At 35.9% G+C, this 13,620-nt stretch overlaps 1 protein-coding gene and 1 long non-coding RNA gene across 2 annotated transcripts in view; both read left to right on the top strand.

The window, feature by feature from the left end:
* The window catches only part of LOC135083168 (pikachurin-like), a 279,979-nt gene that overhangs the window by 158,980 nt on the left and 107,379 nt on the right, over positions 1–13,620 (top strand). The gene's annotated exons all lie outside the window — the stretch shown is intronic.
* The window catches only part of LOC135083472 (uncharacterized), a 28,688-nt gene continuing 26,637 nt past the window's right edge, over positions 11,570–13,620 (top strand). Inside the window, exon 1 of the long non-coding RNA XR_010259618.1 lies at positions 11,570–11,641. This is a non-coding gene — a long non-coding RNA (uncharacterized LOC135083472). The remainder of the gene's footprint in view (positions 11,642–13,620) is intronic.

The following is a 13,620-nucleotide window of genomic DNA, read 5'->3' on the forward strand; positions in this document are numbered from 1 at the left end:
AACATAAATTATGGCAAGTGCTGAGAGGAAACGCCGGAACAAACTCAGTCACCACACCACTAATTGCCAGGAATTATCTGACGGTAAGAATAACCAAACTCAAGTAGGTACCTACATTAAATATGTGCAGACTGAATTGACCACGCAACCTTGTCATTAATTAGTCTCGAACCTTATAGTAGGTACCCTTTGGAGATAAGGGTATTTATTTTGTAATGTATCTTTGTTTATTGTCAATTCGACAAGGTTGTGTGGTATTTTGTTAAATATGGTGATACATTACCCCAAGAATGAATTACCTATTTTAAAAATTAAGTATTAGACCTAATATCAGGCCTCCGTCACTCCCCTATGCCGGCCGAGATAATTACCTACAGTGTACGACAACTTCAAGTTGCAAATCAGTCAGGGCCGCCACGCGCCTGTGTATGTACACACGCGTACCTATAAACGCTCGCGCTCGGTCGATCATCGTCGCAATCAAGGTTTATTGTTTCAACAGCACTGTTATTCGTCTTTATAATGGAAAATCGTTCACGTAATTAACTGTAATTTAAAAATAGTAATTCAAATAATTAAAAATAACTGCATTTTTTAAATAAATTTGAAATACTTAAGACAAAAAGCTGTAGCAAAAACATTATTTTAGCTAATAAAACATTAACTTTACTTCACCGTGTCTATTTTCCGACACTACACCTTTTTTAAAAACTGTTAGCCAATTTCGAATAATCGCAACACTGAAGTTTATTAATAGTTACTTTGGAGATGGTACGAAATACAAACATCACTAGATTAACGTTTACCAATCGTAAATACAATAAATGCTTCTTAGAATTAAGTTTTTATTTATTTTACTTTGCTTTAACAACCCTGACGCTTGAGCTGTGACGTAGATCAATTCTGATCACAAAAAAATTGCGCTCTTGTGTGCGTAGTAGTAAGGTGCGATTTCGAATGCACCAGGTTCATTGGAAATTTTGCATTATTATTATTACCGTAAAAATGTCGTCATCTGATCCTGATCAAGGGAGTGCAATTTCTGTTGCTACTATTATGTATTCTGTGCTAATATCTGTGATCTCCCCAAATTCAATATGAAACCATTATGTAGTTGCTTGCACTCAATCAGCAACAGAAAGTTCGGATATGGGCTCTTTTACGGAGACATCCCGTTTTTCGCTGGACTCCGTGTAGTATAGGTAAGTACTTATACGTGTTTTAATAATACGAACATCCCATTTGCAGTGTCCCGCAAAAACTGATCGGGTCTTTGGAATTCGAATTAAAAAAAACACATACTTGTTGACACGACAGTCCAGTTTTCCGAGATTCTGCATTACTGGATCCCGCAAAACGGGATTGCCGCTGGAAAGGAACTAAGGCAAAATCGGCTTAATTCTCTTGCAAAATTATATTTCCGTCCAAGAAGGTATCTTAGTGCCATCATAGCAGCACTTACAAAAATTTGATACTGTCTAGGTCCTTCTAGATTATGAAATTATTGTCATTCTTATAAGCTAAACTTAACCTAAAAGGTCACTTAACTTATACACTAAATAACAATAATACTGATTTGAGTACCATGGTTTTAAATAAGTGACTGGCAATACTTTAACATCGCGATTCAAAAGCGCACAGCGACATCTATGTTTTCGTATAAGTACTTCAATAGTAAAGGTCACGTCTTATTACATCTTAGTCAAAAACTATGCCTTGTAGTTCTTGCTAAAATAAATAGATGGCGCTGTGCGTAGTTACATCACGGTGACGAAGTTTTTTCACCAACGTATTTAGTGGCCGAGTAGGGGAAAGTAGTACGAGATGATCCCCTTAAGCGGGAATCGCTGTAAAATACATATTTTTAAAGGTAAACCAAAAATAAAGACGATTACTACTAGTATATCGTCACCGTCGTGGCAGAATTAAATAACTGACACTTTTGGCAAAAATCACTTTTTCCACTTTTTGTATAGTAGAAAGTGTTGCCTATATTTTGGTCTTACTCTCGTGGCAATATCTATGATATTTCCAAAGATATCTTCAGTTTAGTGAAACTATTGACCATAAATTACAACTCTGTTTGTTGTAAAATTTACCTGGAAAAACTGAATAAGTGACTTTATTTAATTCTGCCACAACTCACTGCAAAACATTGCTTCAAAATACTTGTACTAAGAAAGTCAATAAGTGACTTTATTTAATTCTGCCACAACTCAATCCGAAACATTGCTTCAAAATACTCGTACAATTGTGTTTGAAATTAAAAGTAACATTTAAAGTAATGTTACAAAAATGAAATAAATCAAAATGTTCATTACTCAGATGTTAAACCTTCATCATCATCGTCATTTCAGCCATATAGGACGTCCACTGCCGAACATAGGCCTCCCCCAATGATTTCCAATATGACCGGCTGGTAGCGGTCTGCATCCAGTGCTTTCCTGCTACCTTTATGAAGTCCACGTTGTGCTTTTCGGTATGTGCCCTCCACTCCAGAACCTTGCTGCCCCATCGTCTGTCAGTTTTGCGTACTATATGCCCTGTCTCTTGTACAGAAAAACTGAGCATAGCCCTCTTCAAAGCACGCTGTGCAACTTGAGTAAGAGGCCGCGTTCCCGAGCCGTCATCAGTGGTAACACATACAGATTGTAGATTTTTGTCTTTAGGCACTGAGATATTTTGGACGAAAGGATGTTGTATAGTTTCCCGAATGCTTCCCAGCCGAGTTGGATTCGACCTCTTTCTCTACCTAGCTGAAACGTTTGTCCGAGGTAGACATACTTGTCAACAATCTCAAGATTCGAGCTCCTAACCGAAACTGGGTAGGGCGCAACATTGACATTCGACAAAAGCTTCGTTTTTCCATGTTGTTCACCCGAAGGTCTATCTTTTGGGAGATTAAGGTCTTCGAGCATTGTGCCGAGGTCTTCCAGTGATTTTGCCATGACCACACAATATCGTCGGCAAACCGAAGCTGAATGATGTACTCGTCGTTGATGTTTGTGCCGAATCCTTTCTATTCAAGGAGTTTGAAAGCGTCTTCCAATGCAGCGGTAAATAGTTTCGGAGATCCGGAGATATAACATCTCCCTCATGCCTCGCTGCAGAGGAATCGCCCTCGTACTCCACTCCTGTACTCGGACTAACATGGTGGCGTTTCTGTACAAGCACTTTAGCACCTCGATATGTACCGATACTTTTCAGAAACCGGCTTGTTCGGGAGGCTAGAAGTCATCGAACCTACGCGCGAGATCATTCGTGATAACTTTCGCAAACAGCTTGTAGACATGACTCAGAAGCGAGATGGGTCAGTAATTCTTCAGCAAGGTTTTATCCCCTTTCTTGAAGAAGAGTACCACCACGCTTCTGTTCCAAGCCTCTGGCGTTGTTCCCTGGAGTAAGACGAAGTTAAATAGTCTCTGAAGGACCGAGGTTATCCCGTCATGACCCGGTGCCTTGTTGTTCTTTAGGTGTTTGAGAGCCATCCTAATCTCGTATAGGCTGATAATGCTGATATCCACAATATCTTCGTCGAGGTATATAGCTGTCCATAAAACTTTTCAATCTCACCCAGAACCTCGGCTTTTGTTGACGTTACACCACCTTCCGCAGTCTTCAGCTTCGTCAGCTAGCTTCGCCCAATAGATTTGTCTCTAGCGAACACTTTCGAGCCTTGGTTCCGCTCTATCGCCTCTTTAATACTATTTGTATTAAAGTTGCGAACATCATGTCGCAAGGACTTCCATGTCTGTCTATTGAGCTGCCGATGTGCCTTAGCGTCAACGGAGATCTGCAGTGACATTGAACGTCGTTCTGCCATGACGTTGAGGGTAAAGGATCCCTATGGATCCCTAGGGAGATATCCCTATTACAGTTTTATTGTTTTTGGATTATTTTAATTTTGATATTCATTTTGATGTTGGTTCTTTCAATTTAATTTCAATGTTATAGGAATCTGATGTTGATGGTTACCATAACAATTTGTTAAACATTTATAAGTATTTAATAAGTAAGTATATTCTAGTATTATTTAACAATTTTACAGATTTTGACTAAAATCGCATTAACAAAACAAATAAAATAAAATGAATAAATCAACATTTAGGTCAATAAAAGTGTGGCAAAATTAAACAAGTGTACTTATTCAATGGAAATATTCGTTTTTGTAATACCTTGGTTGTGGTAAAACTAAATAAGTGACATGCAAAAAGTAAATAACTGCAACTTAGTTGTAAAATACGGTTGTGGCAAAACTAAATAATTACATTTTTATTTTTTTATTTAAAATAATACAAAATAACATCATCGAAGAATATTGAATTAATAAAGGTAAATTTTCTGTATAAAATATCAAAAGACCTACAGTAAAATATTTTTACCCTTAAAAGTTATCGCCATTTTTAACGAAAAAAATCACAAAAACGTGAATATCTCGCAACTTTGGTTTTGTCAGTTATTTAATTCTGCCACGACGGTGACGATATTTATCTATCCAACTTTCCTTATACTCAAAACCAGAAATTAATTAAGGTTTCATTAAAATATTTCATTTTTTGCAAAACCTTACAAAGTGATCATCTTGTACACCCCTGTGGGTAAGATGATCCCCCAGGTAGGGGAAGATGATCCCTATGATTCTGTTCTATGATCTATTCTTTTCTGGTTATATTCCTTTCGGAGTACATAATTATGCGAACAAATCGTTAAAAAGTTAGAAACGAAAAACATTTACGAATTAAATAACGAAAATAACTTATTCTTTCTTAGTACCTGCTAAAAAGCGTTTAAATAATTGAAACGCTTTTTGGCTGGAACTTTGTTGAATATATCACAAATAAATTCCCCTGCTTCATCACCCTCTACCCCAGCACATGCTTTATGGCCCCATTTTCCACATGCATAACATTTTATCCATCCTTCACCCTTGGTATCGCTTGAAAACTTTTCTGTTCAGTACAGCCACTCAGTATCATCTCCTTCAGACTCAGGTGAATTATATTAAGTTCTCTTTCTTTTATTTCAGTTCCCTTTACCTACTCCATTGACTTTTTTGTTTTAATTCCCAGGGATCATCTCGTACATATAGGAAGGGATCATCTTAACCCAAGTCCTACTTTTTGTTAAGTATTTGCTAAAATAATCTACAAGTACGCGGCTACGTTTTTATGGCCAAATATTAAAATTAAACATAATAGAAAGCCTAACGACAACAGTAATTACATTTAACATAGTTTGAATAAAAGTAACTTAAGCTCAAAGTCATGCCTATTTTAGATCAGAAGTAGGTACACAATTTTTCTTTTTTCTCGTCAAATTCGATGTATCGCTCACGCCACCATTACGATTTGACTAAGGCGGGGATGTGTCCAGAGCTATGTTTTACCAGTGAAAGAAACTAAATGACGTTAGTGGTTTCAGCACAATCGCGAAAGATCATCTTACCCCAGGGGATCAACTCGTACTACTTTCCCCTACTTCTTGGCACGCTGTTAAATTTTATTGTATCCTATTTGAATTTATAAACTTAGCAATAGTACAATCAAAATCAAAAATATTTATTCAGTTTATACCACAAGTGGTACTTAAGAACGTCAAAGTATAGTAAAAAAAAAAAAAAAGCTGGTAGCCCTTATGGGGCATTTTACATCTCCTTATCTTTGGGGCCCTACCAGCGCATCGAGACAAACATAATATTATGGCAAGTGCTGAGAGGAAACGCCGGAACAAACTCAGTCACCACACCACTAATTGCCAGGAATTATCTAACGGTAAGAATAACCAAACTCAAGTAGGTACCTACATTAAATATGTGCAGACTGAATTGACCACGCAACCTTGTCATTAATTAGTCTCGAACCTTATAGTAGGCTAGGTACCCTTTGGAGATAAGGGTATTTATTTTTTAATGTATCTTAAATTTGTTTATTGTCAATTCGACAAGGTTGTGTGGTATTTTGTTAAATATGGTGATACATTACCCCAAGAATGAATTACCTATTTTAAAAATTAAGTATTAGACCTAATATCTGTGATCTCCCCAAATTCAATATGAAACCATTATGTAGTTGCTTGCACTCAATCAGCAACAGAAAGTTCGGATATGGGCTCTTTTACAGAGACATCCCGTTTTTCGCTGGACTCCGTGTAGTATAGGTAAGTACTTATACGTGTTTTAATAATACGAACATCCCATTTGCAGTGTCCCGCAAAAACTGATCGGGTCAAATTTGGAATTCGATTTAAAAAAACACATACTTGTTGACACGACAGTCCAGTTTTCCGAGATTCTGCATTACTGGATCCCGCAAAACGGGATTGCCGCTGGAAAGGAACTAAGGCAAAATCGGCTTAATTCTCTTGCAAAATTATATTTCCGTCAAAGATACCTTTCTTAGCGCCACCATAGCAGCACTTAAAAAAATTTGATATACCCCTAGATCCCCCTAGGCTAGATTATGAAATTATTGTCATTCTTATAAGCTAAACTTAACCTAAAAGGTCACTTAACTTATTCACTAAATAACAATAATACTGACTTGAGTACCATGGTTTCAATAAGTGGCTGGCAATACTTTAACATCGCGATTCAAAAGCGCACAGCGACATCTATGTTTTCGTATAAGTACTTTAACAGAAAAGGTCACGTCTTATTACATCTTAGTCTAAAACTATGCCTTGTAGTTCTTGCTAAAATAAATAGATGGCGCTGTGCGCAGTTACATCACGGTGACGAAGTTTTTTCGCCAACGTATTTAATGGCCGAGTACTTTTTGGCACGCTAAGACTAAGTGTTTTCTTGACAAAATGTAACCAGTAAATTACCCAGTATTGTGTAAACTTAGGTTAAGTAATACTGTTTGATGATTTATTTTTATTTTTTGTAAGTGCTGCGGTGCGTATGCGAGGCTGCACTGAGAATCGTAAACAAACGCGTAAAATCACTTCGTGTATTAGACAAAATGGAGGAATATATATCGCATTCATTTTATCTTTCATATTACGTCTAATAGTAATAATCTATAAAAAAAAACATTGATGTTGTAATATTAATAACTACTTAGGTAATATGACATCACTAAAAGTTGTGAATAGTACAGGCAAGAATTAGGGCTTGCAATATCGGATAGTTTTCAATTCCGGAACTGGTTTCCGATATTGGACACTCAAAAGAAAGCACCTCCAATAAATGTATGAATTCTAGGAATTGTATACAACTCCTAGAAAATGTGTATATGTTACAGGAAATGTATGAATTCTAGGAATTGTATACTATTCCTAGGAAATGTATACAATTCCGAAGCTATTTAGGAAATGTATAAAATATTGCTTCAGAGATTTTTTAATACGCACATATCCTAGGAAATGTATACTTTTCCTAGGAATTTTATAGAATTCCAATATTGTATTAGGAAATGTATAAAACTAAGCGGCACAAGCGCGGTCGCGTGATCGGGTGCCCCTCGGTACGCCTAAAATTTCATTTAGCCAAACCACATTGGCCGACAGGTGCCTATCGGCCAATGTGGTTTGGCTAAATAATGGCTAAGAATAATAATTTGGCTAACAATAATAATTGTGAGTTAGAAGTGCTTCTAACTCACAATTATTATATTGTTTAGCCTGACAGTTGTTTTCGCACTATTATACTTTGGTCGAATAAAATATTTGCCTAAAATTTATTGACATATCTTTCTTTCGGTATCACACCTATTACGCTGAAGTATTGGAAATCCCTAATTTTAACATCTCTTTTATTAAACTATTATTGGCATGAAGGTTTTAGTACTCCTGTAGCTGGATAACAAAGTCTCGGTTAGGTTAGGTTAGACTTGCGACCTTACACATACACAGTTGCCGCGGCGCGGCAGCGCCATTTAAGTTTCGGAGAACAAAAAGTGGCGTAATAAAAATAAGTTTGTGTAAAAAAAAATATCTTAAATACATTTCCGATTGCTGTTTAGGAAATGTGTAATTTTCCTAGGAAATGTGTCTAATATCATTTACATCACACATTTCCGGGTGATTTTAGGACACTTATACACAATTCCTAGGAATTGTATACAATGACGGATTTCATACATTTCCTGTAACATATACAATATTTAGGAAATGTATAAAATATTGATTCAGAAATTATTTAATACGCACATATCCTAGGAAATGTATACAGTTCCTAGGAATTTTATAGAATTCCAATATAGTATTAGGAAATGTAAAGCTCTAGTAGGTATAATAAATTCCGTTATATGGCGCATATTTTGTAAATATATTTTGATAGGCCACTCAAAAAACAGCGTACACTCAACTTATCCATATTTTTCGAATCCCGTACTTAGCAAGGACTTTAGTTCGTATTTTAGCGCAATTGCGCTTACAAAAATATAATATATCTACTCCTTACATTATTTCGTCTATTGTATAGCCTAGCAATGCATTTAAGTACACCTTAAACCTTACTGGATCTTACATGACTAGAAATAAATTAACTGGTGACTGATGAATACTTTATCAAACCTTAAGTAAGCCACTGAAAACACTTTGCTAACGCGATGCAAAAGTGCACAGCGACATCTATGTTTTCGTGTAAGTACTTTTAAGGCTGTACGTATTGGTCAAAAACCTTGTCTTGTAGTTCTTGCCAAAATAAATAGATGGCGCTGTGCGCAGTTACATCACGGTGACGAAGTTTTTTCTCCAACGTATTAAGTGGACGAGTATTTTATGATAAATTGTGTTTCTTCTACAATCTGTAACCAGTTAATACCCCAGTATTGTGTAAACTTAGGTTAAGTAATACTATACTTAGGATGGTTTTATTTTTGTAAGTGCCGCCGAGCGTACGCGAGGTTGCACTGAGAATATGTAAACAAACGCGTAAAATTATATAAAGGCGCTGATCTAATTAAATTAATTAATGTAATGAGTGATCTACTAACTGTATTAATAGGTTTGCGTAAATTCTATAATGTCTTCGTAGTTTTAGCAGCGCCTTTATATTATTTTGTGTTATGAAAGACTTGAAATAGAATTTGCTATATTTTTATAAAAGGCGTTATAGTTCAAACAATTAAATACCGAATTTTAAATGAAACTAAGAGAAGAATAGTTTTACTCCTTTTGAGCAACAGTACATTTTATAAATAACCTAGTACATACTGAATGGGGCAGAAAAGTTCCCGAGTGGCGACCACGGGCTGGAAGACGTAGCGTGGGCAGGCCTCCTACTAGGTGGACCGACGATCTGGTGAAGGTCGCGGGAAGAGCCTGAATGCGGGCAGCGCAGGACCGTTAATTGTGGAAACCCTTGGAGGAGGCCTTTGTCCAGCAGTGGACGTCATTCGGCTGAAACGAACGAACATACTGAATCCTTAGTATTTGCGCTGAATTACCTGAAATTTCAATGTGGGGTTTCTGGGGAGATGCTCAACAGCAGCCCCATAAAGAAATAACTGGACGTTGTAATCTACAAAGGTTTTTTTTTAAAGGTGTACTTACCTACTAATTGAGAAATTATTGTGCACAATCGCAATGGTTGAAAAAAAATGTTATAACAGTCATAGGGGTTGCTGAGGACCATGACATAAAAGATGTGAAAGTCGCTCACGGCTATCAGCACAGTCAGTCCGAAAAAAAGTCGCTTGTCTGTAAGCTCTCTAGGCGCCCTAAAACGTGTGTACGTGCGCAGTGGCATGTCGCTGTGTGACGTTATAGACGCCATGTTTTTTGAAGACTTTAAATTTTATTGTGATTATATTTTTATTCATGGATATTGGATAGTTGTCCTGCCAAATACTGTTCACATATTCATGAATGCATATCGAATTATTCTTTTGTAAAATTTTTAGGCCACCCATGATGTTTTACTTAGGTATACTTACGTAGGAATAATGTCTATTAAATTTGTTGAATTAAGAACAGTGTACCAATTTGTAATAATATAATAATTAGATAAGTAAGTATATTTACTTGCATTGTATGTAGTGATTGTGAGGTAGGTATTGTGTGTCAAAATATCAAGTAAGTGTTTGTAGTACGGTCCTCAAATGATTTTATTGTTAACCAAATACCTAACTGCTAGTGGCTTTGTTATTAATTACTCATTAAGTGATACGGATGCCAGCGTACCTAGATAACTAATGTAAAGATTCTAAACGGAAACTTCCAGAACTGCTATGTGAAATAATTTCATTTATACGCAAAAATATTTTTTTTTGGGTTCAATTTTATAGTGTAGGGGACATGAATGCCTGAAACTTACTGTTTATCGAGAATCAGGTGATCTAAATAATTACATTTCAAAACGTAACTTTAAATGCTTGAATTTATAAACCCTGCTAATTATTTTACATACCTACTTAGCTATCTAGTAGTTATTCAGAACGGTTTGTTGTAATAGTCTACCGGGGTAATTTTTAATTTATTTTCATGGAAGAGTGTATTCCACGAGAGCACGACACAAAGAACCTAATTTGGCAAACAATGCACTACCTATTTTATAATAGAAAATTTTCATTTTCATTACTATAATTATTGTAGCTTATTTTTAGCGTCGTCGTTAACAACGCAACGTTCAGTCGTTAAAAAATTGCATTTTTATAACTGTCCAAACTATCGGTTATCGACGGTTGCATTGTATCCCAGGTAGTCATGTTTTTCTAATGGTCAGTCTTCGGGCCTTTGTGTAATTTTGTACGAGCACCCCTCAAAGGAACCCCCTGCCACGTACCCCTCATAGATTTCGTGGGGTCCGCCCTTCCAGAAAGTTCCGTACAGCTGTTTTTATTTATTCTCTGTGTAATAATGTAAATGTAATGCAATCTTAGAAAGAGACGAAAGATGTAAGATAAGGGTAGCGAGAAAGAGAGAACAGAGGAAGGGCCGCATAGCAGTGCAGGCTTCGCTATTAGCCGTGCTAGTGTTGGAGGTAATGTTGTATCAACTATGCATTTTATCGATAGTCTAAAATGAGTGAAAACATTTTCATAGTACATGTAATACGTAAGTATGTAACTACCAAACTAAAATAGAAAACTAAATATACAAAAGATGAGACTCATTTCTTTAAAAAATAATGCCACTTGTCTTGTGAATTAAAACAAAAATAATCCCAAAAGACGACGACAACTATTGGGTTGTGTATTACGGTAATATTATGTAGTTTTTTTATGTTAACAACTAATGAAACAACTGTACAAGGCAAACATTTTTTACAATAGTTAGATTACCATTCGCTAATCTTGAAAATAATTTTTCTCTTTCATCTTCCATTTTTAAATATCTCGATACTGTATTCAATAATATCGATATATTCTAAAAACTCTACTATCGCTAATAATAATAAAACGGTTGTACCAAAATCAATACATGACTTTTAGGGTGCATTCAATACTATCGACAATCGATTTTTTTGCATCGCCCGCATCCTTTGTTGGCCTATCCGAAATAGTGAGAAAGGGACGCGGCTATAAGTAAGAACGAGAAAGCGACTTGCCCTATTCCCTTTGCTTGGCCCTAAATTGTCTCACAGGGCCGCTGGTTTTGGAGAAAATAAAACCAGTGTAGTATAGTTCACCGAGGACAGCACACGTCACACTCCAGCACCATGTAGCCAGTTTGGTACCTGGCTCCTAAACTACAAGTAAGTGGCCATATTTGAAATCATTTCGCATCATTTATTTCTGTTGTTTGTGAGAAGAGCGATGAAAAGGTACCGATAGAATAATCAATAATAATTATGTATTTTGTTGTAAAGAGAATAGAGCCCGGTTTCTGAATAGATATTTTAGTATTGGAGATCTTGTAATCAACTATGAACTTTTCATATGAAATTCATTCTTGGGTAGAAGACGAAAGCTGGAAATCACAATTTAGAAACCGGGCCTAAGATTAAAAATTCAATGTAGCCTTGAAATATCAACTCAATTTACTTACTAATCATGATTATACCTACTCGTATTCATATCCTCTCACATTCTTTATTATTTTGTTCTCATAAACGGTTTTGGTATCAATTTTCTGGAATCTCTTTGTTATTGCTCGCAGCTGAATCCGCCGCCATCTTGTTTTGAGTCAAACTTAGCACCACAACAAAACGGTGCAAGAAAACAAAATTTTAATAATAAACAACAATATTGGAAGCATTTTGTTTAAATTGTATTACTTAATGAACAATAATAATTACAACATGCATTTTCTTTCTTAATTAATTAATAAGTAGGCATCTAAATTGTTTCTTCATTAAGTACACAATAAATAATGTTACAAAGTAAAAGCATGTACCTAGGTACATACTAAAGCTGACATAATCTAACTTAAAATGGCGGCGGCTTGGAGCGTCGAAACCTTACTTTTTTTGTCGATTGGGTGATAATTTCTACCTGAGCTATGGTGGTTTAAATTTATTTTAAATTGTTACCTGCTAAGTTCTATCCATAGACAAAAACAGTGCCTCTGTTACTTTTGGGGCTACTGATTGTTTTTTAATAGCAATAAATTACTTTACTAGTTATTTGCTCGTAGTCATCCACGTGGTATTCAATATTACATATCGATGTCATTCTTTACTTCGTGTTCAGCCATTTTATGTGGCACAGCTGTCCCGGCGAACTTTGTACCTCCAATAAAAATCACTTTATAAATTTTTGAACGTATCCTGTTTGAATCCTATAATATTTGACAATAGTTGGCTCGTTCTAAGTGGCTTAAGAAGAAGCCGTGTGGTCCCGGCATAGTGGAATACGACCACTCCCGTCCTTCCCATGGATGTCGTAAGAGGCGACTAAGGGATCTAATGCCCGTTTTCACCATCAATCCCTAATTTTTAAGTGACCCCTATGACAACAAAAAAAATTATCTGATGTGTTACCATAAGGGTCACTTATAGATTATGGATTGATGGTGAAAACGGGCATAACATAAACATCAGGCCTCCCCAAACACTGGCCAGAGTGGGGTGTGTAGGCCAAGTCCTCCATTTTGTCATGTAGGTAGGTACCAAACATTGGAGTGAATTGAAATGACTAAACTAGGATTTGACCAAACCCGGGATATCATCTTTTTTATAGTTTACTCATTGTGTTTTACTTCTCTTAATACATAATTATAAAGTCATTGAATGTTTGCTGAATCATTCAGTAATACGTACCAAACCCAAGCATGGTGATGTTTACAGAAATTTGCTGTTTTTAAATAAGAAATCCTTTATCACTGGCATACTTAAAAAGCATCTTATAATAATGTGTCTATTACAATACTATTAGATTCTGCTTCTAACACCACCTTGTCAGCAGTCCAGCTGGGTGATGTTTACAAAAATTTCCTGTTATAAATTATAGGTTAAATTCTATATCACTGACATTATTTAAGCTTAAATCTAATATCACAGATTAAGACTTACAATACTTACCGTTTTGAAGTTACGTAACAACTTATACACCGCTGGGAAAACTTCGTCACCGCGGTTCAACTACGCACAGCGACATCTGTTATTCCTACTAAGAATCTTTTTGTCTGATACCAGAACCACAATTGCAGACGCTTGTGTAGTTGTTTTAACTTTAAACGGTTTTGTATAGATGTAGGTATTGTTTTAACTCCTAGACATCTTGAATACTTAAT

Source organism: Ostrinia nubilalis, chromosome 23, assembly GCF_963855985.1.
Source record: "Ostrinia nubilalis chromosome 23, ilOstNubi1.1, whole genome shotgun sequence".
In the NCBI taxonomy this organism is placed as follows: domain Eukaryota; kingdom Metazoa; phylum Arthropoda; class Insecta; order Lepidoptera; family Crambidae; genus Ostrinia; species Ostrinia nubilalis.